Here is a 10,606-nt window from a genome sequence, read left to right on the forward strand (position 1 = left end):
CTATCAATATTCCAACCTCATTCTTCAAGGAAATAGAAAAGGCAATCCAAAAATTCATATGTAACAATAAAAGACCCTGAGTAGCAAAAATGATCCTTAACAGAATGAACAGTGCTGGAGGAATATCAATACCAAAACACTACTACAAAACCATTGTAATCAAAACAGCTTGGTAGTGGCACAAGAACAGACCTCAGGACCAATGAAATAGAATTGAAACCCAGAAATGAACCCACAGACTTATAGTCATCTAATATTTGATAAGGGAACTAAAAAAATAGAATGGAAGAAAGACAGCCTTTTCAGTAAATGGTGCTGGCAAAATTGATTAATCACTTGTAGAAAATCAAACATAGATCCATACATGTCATCCTGCACCAGAATCAAATCCAAATGGATCAAGGAACTCGAGGTCAAAACAGACACTCTGAAATCATTACAGGTCTGAAATCATACTAGGTCTCCTTGGTATAGGCCAAAACTTTCTCAAAAGAGACGCAGAAATACAACAAATCAAAGAAAATTTTGAAAAATGGGATTGCATGAAATGGCACAGTTACTGCAAGGCAAAGGATATAGCTATCAAGATCAATAGAAGGCCTACTTATTGGGAGAAGATAATCACTAGCCATACAATGGACAAGGTTCTCATATGTAAACTATACCTGGAACACAAAACATTAAATCCCCCAACAACAAATCCTCAAAGAAACAACTGCTAAATAAATAAGTGGGCTACATTGCTACAATGAGCTGTACAAGTCGTTAGGTCGCAAACGAACTTTACAACTTTTGTGGGGGGGGGGTAGGGAGGATTTTGGGGGAGGGTGGAGGATGGGAAAGGATGGGAAGGAGAAAACAAAGGAGGATAAAATGTTTGATAAGAAATGTACTCATTATTTTGCCCATGTAATTGTAACTCCTCTGTACTTTATTTACAAAATAAAAATAAATAAATAAATAAGTGGGCTAAAGACTTACAGAAAAACTTTTGTGAAGAAGAAAGAAGGATTGCCAATAGACACATGAAGAAATGCCCCACCTCCCCGGCTATAAGAGAAATGCAAATCAAAACAACATGGAGATACCACCTCACCCCAGTTAGAATGGCCATAGACAAGATCAATAATAACAGATGCTGGAGTGGATGTGGCCAGAAGGGAACCTTACTTCATTGTTAATGGGAGTGTAAACTTGTTCAAACACTTTGGAAAGTTGTATGGAGATTCCTCAAAAAACTCCTAGAGCTCTCCTATATCCCAGAAATCCCACTTTTGGCATTTACACAAATGATCACAAACAAGACCATACTAAATCTTACAGCACAACTATGTTTATTGCAGCATTATTTACCATAGCTACGATATGGAACCAACCCAGACGCCCTTGAGTAGATGAATGGATCAAGAAAATGTGGTAAATATAAACAAAGGAATTCTTTGCCTCCATCAGAAAGAATAACAATGCTCCATTTGTTAGGAAATGGAAAGACTTAGAAAAAATTATATTAAGTGAAGTAATCCAGCCCCAAAGAAACATAGGTCCCGTGTTTCCCTTGTTCAAGTACCACTTCTTTTTTTCACACACCCAGTCTATGTGTGAGGGTACTTTCTCCCTGTTAAGCAATAGGGTAATACAATCTGAAAGGGAAAGTTCCACAGTTTAACTCTATGCCCACATTAGAGGGTGTATAATTTAAAGTATTTTGAGTCAAACAGTAATACTAGAATTGAAATGCTCCTTAGGGACATTTTCTTGGAGCTCATTAGTTTACCCAGGAGAAATATAAATATCCCTAAATTTTGGAGCTAATTAGTAAATATCCTAATTAACACTACATCCTAGATGTTGTGTTATTACAAGTCAACATTGTATTATTGTTACATCAGAATCTTTCCCTACTTTCCAATGTGTAAGAGAAAATGAAAGTAAGGCATTAAAGCAAAATGCCTTATCTTTTTAGGAATTTAATCCTAGTGGTGAGGGTAATGTCTGAACTCTTCCATTCAATAAAAGCTTGAAGTTTATAAGAGCACTTCCTACAAATAAAAATTTGTGGCAGGTTGATTGACAGGGTTATTTCATCATGGAGATATCACCAAAACACTGTTCTTATTGAAATTGTCTATATCTTTTTAGTTTTCAAATCCAAATTGCATACTTCCTTCAATATCTCTGCAACAGTTTTGACCTTTTCTTCCTGCAAATTCTTTCCTTTCTTTACTTCTGTAAACCTGTGTTTATTACTTTCTTTTTTCCTTATTTATCTCATTCTTCCAATCTTGTCCACACTGGTACACACATTGTTCAGAATTGTGTCAGAACTTTCCTTTTCCTCTTCCCTTTAATAATGCCCCCGATTTTATTATTCTTTTTCATATTCATGGTCATGGATATTTTGATAATGTCTAAACAAACCTATCTTTGCATCTGTTTAATATAAACTTTAGAACTATCAGAGTTTTTTTCTCCTAAATCCAACATTTCCACCTGTAATCCCTATCACCAAGATTAACACTAACACAGTTGCCTGGCCAGAGATGTAGAACACTTTAGATTTCTTCTTACCTTTCTGCTCCCACCCATTAGAAAAGATGAATGATCAAGATTTTCTGAATTTCTGTCACTAATATGATTTCTATGTACTCCTTTTTATGCCCCTGCCACCAGCCTGTTTCATGTAATCATCACTGGTCACCTAGACACAAACAACCTTTTACAAAGTATGTTTTTCCTCACAGTCTTTTCATATTGGACCTTTCCATCAGCAAATTACTTCTGCTTGTATGCACACAGAGTGAAGAGCTCAGACACAAATTCTAGTATCATTATTTACTCATTACATTGACTACTGGCCTTACATTTCTCATCTGTAAATGGATGAAATCTACCAAAAATATTGAAGAATATATTTTTTTACTTCTAGAGCAAAAAAAAGAAAAAGAAAATGAAGAGTCCTTACGTTTTCCCCCTTAGCTTACAAATAAGGAAAGCATCAAATTCAGTTTGTTGGTATAAATATCAAAAATTGTTTCATGCAGAAATAAAAATAAATTTTCCTCCTGGATCTAAGGACCGTGTCCTTTTAAGGTAACTCCAGATATGTAAGTGGTATTATGTAAATTGTGTCATGTGTTTACAGCTATATTGAAGAATATGTCATTGGAAAGCATTGGTTATTGAATTGTGTCTTTATGAGAATGGTATTTGAACTAACCACACTAAGTTGAAAACTACATCTTAGTCCATCAAAATTTTTCTTATTGCTTTATTTGTTGCCAAGTGTTCTTAATACATTTACACATAGATTTTCTCGTTAACTGGATGAAAACTAAAACTGATCATGGATTTCTACCTAATGAGTGAAGAATGCTTGAGGCATGTGTTGTTAACTTCTAGTGAGATATAACTAAGCCAATGGCTATGTGGGTAGTGAAAGGCTTTCTCCTAAATTCCCAAGGCTAGAACAAACAAGATCATTTGTAACAGAAAGCACTCAGCTTATTATATTTTATCTATGTGGGATAATCAACATGTGCAAACAAACGATTTTAATTATAAGAAAAATATAGTACCAAGAAAAGTGAGTATATTTAGAGAGACTGAAAGAATGAAATTAGGGTTTTTACTCTCTCACCTGTTTATGTGATTGTATTTCTTGATATTGAAACTCTTCTCTTGTTATTCTTATTGTATTAATCCAATGCTTTTTAGTACTATGTATTCAATGTGGGAAATCTGGCTTAAAAGATGTCTAAAAATTTTTCCTTTTCAATCAAAACCTTGTCATTATCAGGCTACACTGTGGTCATCATCTTCTTCATAAAAATTATTATGAGAATCATAAGTGCTAACTATTGAATGTATGATACTTGTCTATGATTTTGCAATATTTATATTTTGATTAATAATTTTAATGTTACCACTGTGCATGCATCCATGTTAAAATTTTGAATAAATTAAGAAACAAAAAAATCTAAGCCAGGATGTGGAGGATAAACAAAGGAGGAGGCTGCAATGCTTGATAAGAAATGTACTCATTATGTTGCCCATGTAATTGTAACCCCTCTGTACAGTATGTTCACAAAAAATTAAAATTAAAATTAAAAATAAATGAAAAAAAATAACTAAGCCATATCAGGTAGCTTAACTATGTGCTTATAACAAATTATTGACTAGATTTTTGAGGTATTGCAAATTCTTAACCAGAATGAATTATCTTCCTCTCTTCCTGTCATTACACACAAATATTTAAGAGTTTGAACAGAATTTTTTCAAGTAATATACTATAAACGTTATTACATTATCATGTGTATATCTAAAATTCCCTTGAAATTAATAAACTCTACTCTCTATTGAAATATTAGTTATTTTACACTAGGAAACTTTTGGAAAAATAGACTGCCTATCTTTGAAATGAAAAATAGTTGAATAAAAGTTTCAGAGGGAGTTCCAGGATGATGGTGGAGGAGAAGCTGGAGGCTAAACAAGCTCTCACATAGAAAGCAGTTTTTGTTCCAGTGAACAGTCCTAAGCCAGAGAATCACACCAAGTGTACCATCACAGGAGAGAGAGTTAGGCCAAAGAGGGAAAATACAGGCAAGGAGACAGATCCGAGCACTTGGCAGCTGCCGCAGCTGCAGTGGCAGTTGCAGCGACAGTGGCGGCAGCCACGGTGGCAGCGGCCGTTGCCCCCAACCTGCAACCCGCCATACCGGGACGAAGGCACCAGAGGCAGAGGTGGCAGGTGAGCGGATTCTACTCAACACCAGCAAGAACTGACAAGGAGCAGGTATCTTCATCCTGCAGTTCGCAGACCAGAGATGACACAGGAACCAAGTTTGTGGCATGAGCAGAAGCCTGACATCCTCACACCTTCTCAGGGATCAGAGGAGGGAAGGCCACACCTCCCCTCCCCACTACCAGAGATCTCAATCTTTGTTACTGACAAAGGCCTGGCTGAGCAAATAGCTCCAACTCAGGCATTGGAAGAAAACAAGAGTAATTTAGCAGGTCACAGGAACCTAACCTTACCTGCTAGGCTCAGCTCCACCCAGGGAAAAGTCACCCAGCACAGGCCACAAGCCCCAGGAGTGGATTTCTTCACTGGGTACACAGAGACAGAGGCTGCCCCTCCCTATAGCAGCCTAGAAAATCAATTGAAATACAGTAAACATAAACCCTGAAAAAGGCTCCAGGCTGGGATCTGTGAATGACTCAGAAGCTAGTCCTTCAGGGAAAAGCTACTGTTTGCGGAAAGGCCTCAACTCTACCCAGAACCTAGCCTCATCACAGCATCTCTAAACTAGAGGAAACAGCCATCTCCCTCTTTTGTGATACTCAAAGCAGATCTATCTCCCATAGAACTAGCCTGGGAGGAGGATCAAAAACTCCTGGGTAAGCAGAGCATTTTTCTGCCTACTCATATTAACCGACTTAAGAAACCAACCAAGCCAGAGCAAAATCAAACACCACAAGCAGACCAGAGACTCCAACTAGAGACAGGCTAAGGACACAAGGGAGATACAGGATCTTCTCTTCCACCCAAAAAAATCAAAGAACTTTTTTGTACCTTTTATTAAAATTTTTTTTCTAAAACTTTTTAAAAATTTTTAATATTGAACTCTTTTGAAAAATAATTGTTTTCTATAAACTTTTTTTCTTCCTCTTATACTATTTATTTTAAGAGTATAAGTGTGTGCTTTTTTTCTCTTTTTCTTTTTTTTCTTTCTTTTCTTTTTTATTTCTTTTTTCTTTAGTGCTACTGACCTTTTTATCCTTTTTTTTCCTTCTCATTCTTTTCACCTTTTCTTCTCTTTAGTCTTCTTTGCATGACTTAATTGCTCTTCTGCTCATCCTCAGATATACCCGTGGTCGATTATTAGATCTTGTTCCCCATTGTGTACACACTTAATCCAGAAATGTATTACTCAATTCAAAACCTTTTAGACTTAAATTCCTTAATAGTAGTACTACCTCTTTATATCTATATAATATTTTAAGCATTTTTAAGTTTCCCATATCTCCTTTTTATCTCTACACTTATCTTATCCTATCCACATCCTTCTCTGAACATTACATTTTTGGATTTGCATAATTTTTGTTTTTAATGTTTCACTATATAATTTTTAATATTTGTTTTTCTATTTGTCTCTTTTTATATCGTTCTCTTCTTTTCTTTTCTCTCTCTTTACTATCATTCTATCCAACTATTTCTCACTTTGAGATTAGGACTTAATTAAGTTTACTCACCCTATGCCTTTCCATAGCCCTCTATCCCGATTTTTACCCACATCTCTCCCTAAACCTAATAATTTCTGGTTTGCCAAATTCTTCTTTGCAGTTCGTAACCAATTAATACATAGTTGTTTGATGTTCAAGATATATATCTTTTGAACTAGAGTGTATCTGCAGACTTTGACTGAGCAACTACAGACTTTGGTTGATGCTTAACTTAAGATAGTGATCTAGCACAAAAGTGGTGTTACTTTCATCCCAAATGGGCAGGAGAAGCAGGAAAAACACTAGAAAAATGGCAAGTCCGGGTATCTCAATTCCCAATCATGACAATCAGTGGACAGAACAGATAATGAATAATCCAGAGGAGAGCTCCCTAAAAGCTCTACAAACACTTCTGCTAAACATGGTAAATGAATCGACTGAAAACCTGCAAAGGACTCTGTATGAGCATGATAGGGAGAGAGAGGAGGCAAAAGAAAGGCCAATACAGGAATATCATGAGCATGAGGAAGCTACTCAAAGATTGATACAGGAATTGCATGAGCAGCTTGAGAGCACTCAAACAGAAATAAAGGAATGGTGTGAGCAGGCTGAGATCAGTCAAAGCGAGCTATAAGAATCGTATGGAACGGAGGAAGCTAATCAAAGAAGAATACAGGAATTGAGAGAGTAGGATAAGAATACACAAAGATCATTAAAGGCATTCGTGGAATCCATAAATGGAGAACTGAAAGAAATCAGGGAGTCCACAAAGGGAATGCTGAATGGAACCCAGCAGAAAGAATGGGAGTCCAAGTAAACCATAACCAATCAACTATGTGATTTGAGAATAAACACTGAACACCAAATTAAGGAAGTAAAGAAGTCCATAAAAGATCTAAAACAAAGCTCCAAAAAAGAACTTGAAGCCATCAAAGCTGACCAACTAGAAAGAAAAAAAAAAACACAAACAACAAAAAGCAAAGTAGAAAGTCTTAATAGTAGGTTAGAACATGCAGAAGATTGAATCTCGGGGATTGAAGACAGCATGGATATTATAGAGAAAAAATAATATAACCATCCAAGACAAATCTAAGAAATATGATAGATCTATTCAACATTTGGAAGACACCATCAGAAGGCCTAATCTGAGGATAATGGGTATAGAGGAAGACTTAAAATCAGTTGTTAATGGTCTAAGAAATTTGTTTAACAGGATCCTAGCAGAGAACTTCCCAAACATGAAAAAAGATAGGCCTATTCAGCTACAATAAGTTTTAGGACTCCAAATAGACCAGACCAGAATAGGACATCCCACTGTTACATTATAATCCACACTGGATCCATTCAGACCAAGGAAAATATCCATAAAGCTGTCAAGGAGAAAAGATGAATCACCTATGAAGGGAAACCAATTAGAATCACCTCAGATTTCTCAGCAAAGGCAATCAAAGCAAGAAGAGCCTGGAATGATGTATGCCATGCACTACAGACAAACAACTATCAACCAAGAATACTGTACCCAGCTTTACTCTCCTTCATAACCGAAGGTAAACTAAAAACCTTCCATACCAAAGAACAACTGAAACAATATATCTCCACCAAAGCAGCCCTACAAATGATTCTTAATGATTTCCTACACAGAGAAAACCAACAAGACCACAATAAAGGCCAAGAATCCACACCCAATCTGAGAATCCAAGAACCATAGGAAGAATCCAGTTGCTACAGCCACAAAGAAAGTGCACAAATGGCAGAAACTCCCAAATACCTCTCACTCCTATCTGTCAACATTAACGGACTTAACTCTCCAATTAAGCAACATTGACTGCCCAGTTGGATTAAAAAGCAATATCTGTCTATTTGTTCCCTTCAGGAGTCACATTTTGCCCATAAAAACACGCACATTTTCAACATGAAAGGCTCGAACCAAATCTACCAAGCAAACGGCCCCCATAAACTGGCGGGAGGTGCAATCCTAATATAAGATAAAATAGACTTCAAATTAAAATTAGTAAGAAGTGATAAAGAAGGATGCTACATACTAATAATTAAGGGATCTCTCCTCGATGAGAATATTACAATTGTAAATACCTATTAAACAAGAAATGGACACCTAAATTTATCCAAGAAACACTAATTTTCCTCTTATCCCACATAGATCCAAAGACATTAATTGTTGTGGAATTTAACACACCACTTTTCCCACTAGATAGATGAACTCGAGAAATCGCAGATCTAAACAACTGCATAGATCAACTAGATTTAACAAACATCTATTGAATATTTCACCCAGCAACATAAGAATACACGTTTTTCTCAGCAACACATGGAACATTTTCCAAAGTAGTCCACATTTTAGGCCACAAAGCAAACTTGTCGAAATTCAAAAACATTGAACTTATACCTTGCATTCTCTCAGACCACAAGGGAATAAAATTAGAAATCAACACCAAAAGCCACCAAAGAAAGTCCTGTAACACATGGAGGCTGAACAACACACTGTTGAATCACAAGTGGTCATGGAAGAGATTAGAAAGGAAATTCAAATGTTCATGCTATTCAACAAATATGAGCACACAAATTACCAGCTCCTCTGGGACACAGCAAAGGCAGTACTCAGGGGCAAGTTTATAGCTCTGAGTTCGTACATCAACAAATTGGAAAGATCTAAAACCAACAGTTTAATAAGGCTCCTGAGCCTCCTTAAATAAGAGCAGCAATATAAACCCCAATCCAGTAGAAGAAAAGAAATAATTAAAATTAAATCAGAATTAAATAAATTAGAATCCAAAGAAACTATAGAAAGAATCAACAAAAGAAAGAGTTGTTTCTTCTAAAAATTAACAAAATTGACAGTCCCTTAGCAAACCTTATCAGAAAAAGAAGAGAACAACCTAAATAAATAAACTCAGAGATTAGAATAGCAACATCACCAGAGAAACAACCAAGATTCAGAACTTTATAAGGGAATACTTCGCAAAACTTTATACCAATAAATTTGAGAACTTGGCAGAAATGGACCTTTTCCTAGCAAAATATTGAGATGCCGAAACTAAACCAAGATGAGTTCAATCATTTTAACAGCCCCATATCAAGTATTGAAGTAGAAACAGCAATTAGAGTCCTCCCATCTAAGAAAAGCCCAGCACCAAATGGTTTTACAGCAGAATTCTACAAGGCATTCAAAGCAGAGCTCACACAAATACTCCTCATACTCTTCAATGAAATTGAAAAAGAAAGTTCACTACCGAACTCATTCTATGAAGCCATCATAACCTGTCAGGTCTTCATCCGTCCCTCGAATGACGGATGGGGGCCAAGGAAAGCTGAGGTGGCCTCTCACCTGTTACCCAGCCTCCCTTAGCCTGTGAGATAATCAGACCCAGCGGGTAGTCAAGTTAAGCAAGAAAGCTCATTTATTAACACAGAGCAGGCCCTTTTTAAAAGCAAAAAAATGCAGGTGGTGGCGTGGCAGTGGAGGAGAAGGAACCAATCACTGTCAAGGTCATACCCTATCATGCACCTAAGCTTCCACGGGCTGGTTACACACTGAAAATAAACCAAATTGGGCTCTGCCCACTCAACTTCCTCTCAGTGCCATCTTTGGTGCCCATGTGCTCTACAGATTCCCCCTTTTTTGTTTTAATGGCAGAACCACCTCCCAATGAGTTATAATTTTCCCTCCTCTGTAAAGGTTATTTTAACAGGATTACATTGGTAAGAATAGCATTGGCCACTCTCCGGGTTCGAGGCAAGTCTGGGGGGCCTGATTCGCCAGACAAGGATAGATAGGGCCCTCATGCATGATCCAAGAGCCTGTCCCAGTTACCTCACATCCCCACCTAGCACAGTAATAAACATGAGCCCCACCACAGTTAGAAATGTCCAATGCAGTTCAATTAGTTCCTGGGCATATATAAAAGTCAGTATCTTGTAAGGTCATTCTCTTCAGAACATGGGAGAAACCTGGGTATTGGGAGTTCTACACATGGGGCACAGTGCATCCTCGTGGGCCCCCATACTTAGGCCATTCTACTAAAGTCCAGAAAAACATGGAAAATATAAAACTAACTGGAGCCGTAGCAAAGTAATCCTGGGCATCTGGTGTCTTTTAAGTAAGCCAGTTTCTTGTATGTGCCTTTAAGCGAGCACAGGGGTCAAGAGGACCTTTGAGCTTTACTCTCAGCTCCCAATGGCTCCCAACTTCTCCCCCTTCTTTGTTTAAAGAAGTGAACCTGTCTGTCTTAGGTTGGGTGGATTGCCTTGTCTGCCTTACCCGTCATCAGGAACTTCTTCAGGGCGAAGCTGAAGGCCTTGTCTTTGGTTGGTCAGACTGACACCCCTTCTTACCCGTCTCTGGCTGCGATTCTTCTCAAGGGAAATT

The sequence above is a fragment of the Dipodomys spectabilis genome, unplaced genomic scaffold (assembly GCF_019054845.1).
Source record: "Dipodomys spectabilis isolate Male_0828 unplaced genomic scaffold, ASM1905484v1 ptg000203l, whole genome shotgun sequence".
Taxonomy (NCBI): Eukaryota; Metazoa; Chordata; class Mammalia; order Rodentia; family Heteromyidae; genus Dipodomys; species Dipodomys spectabilis.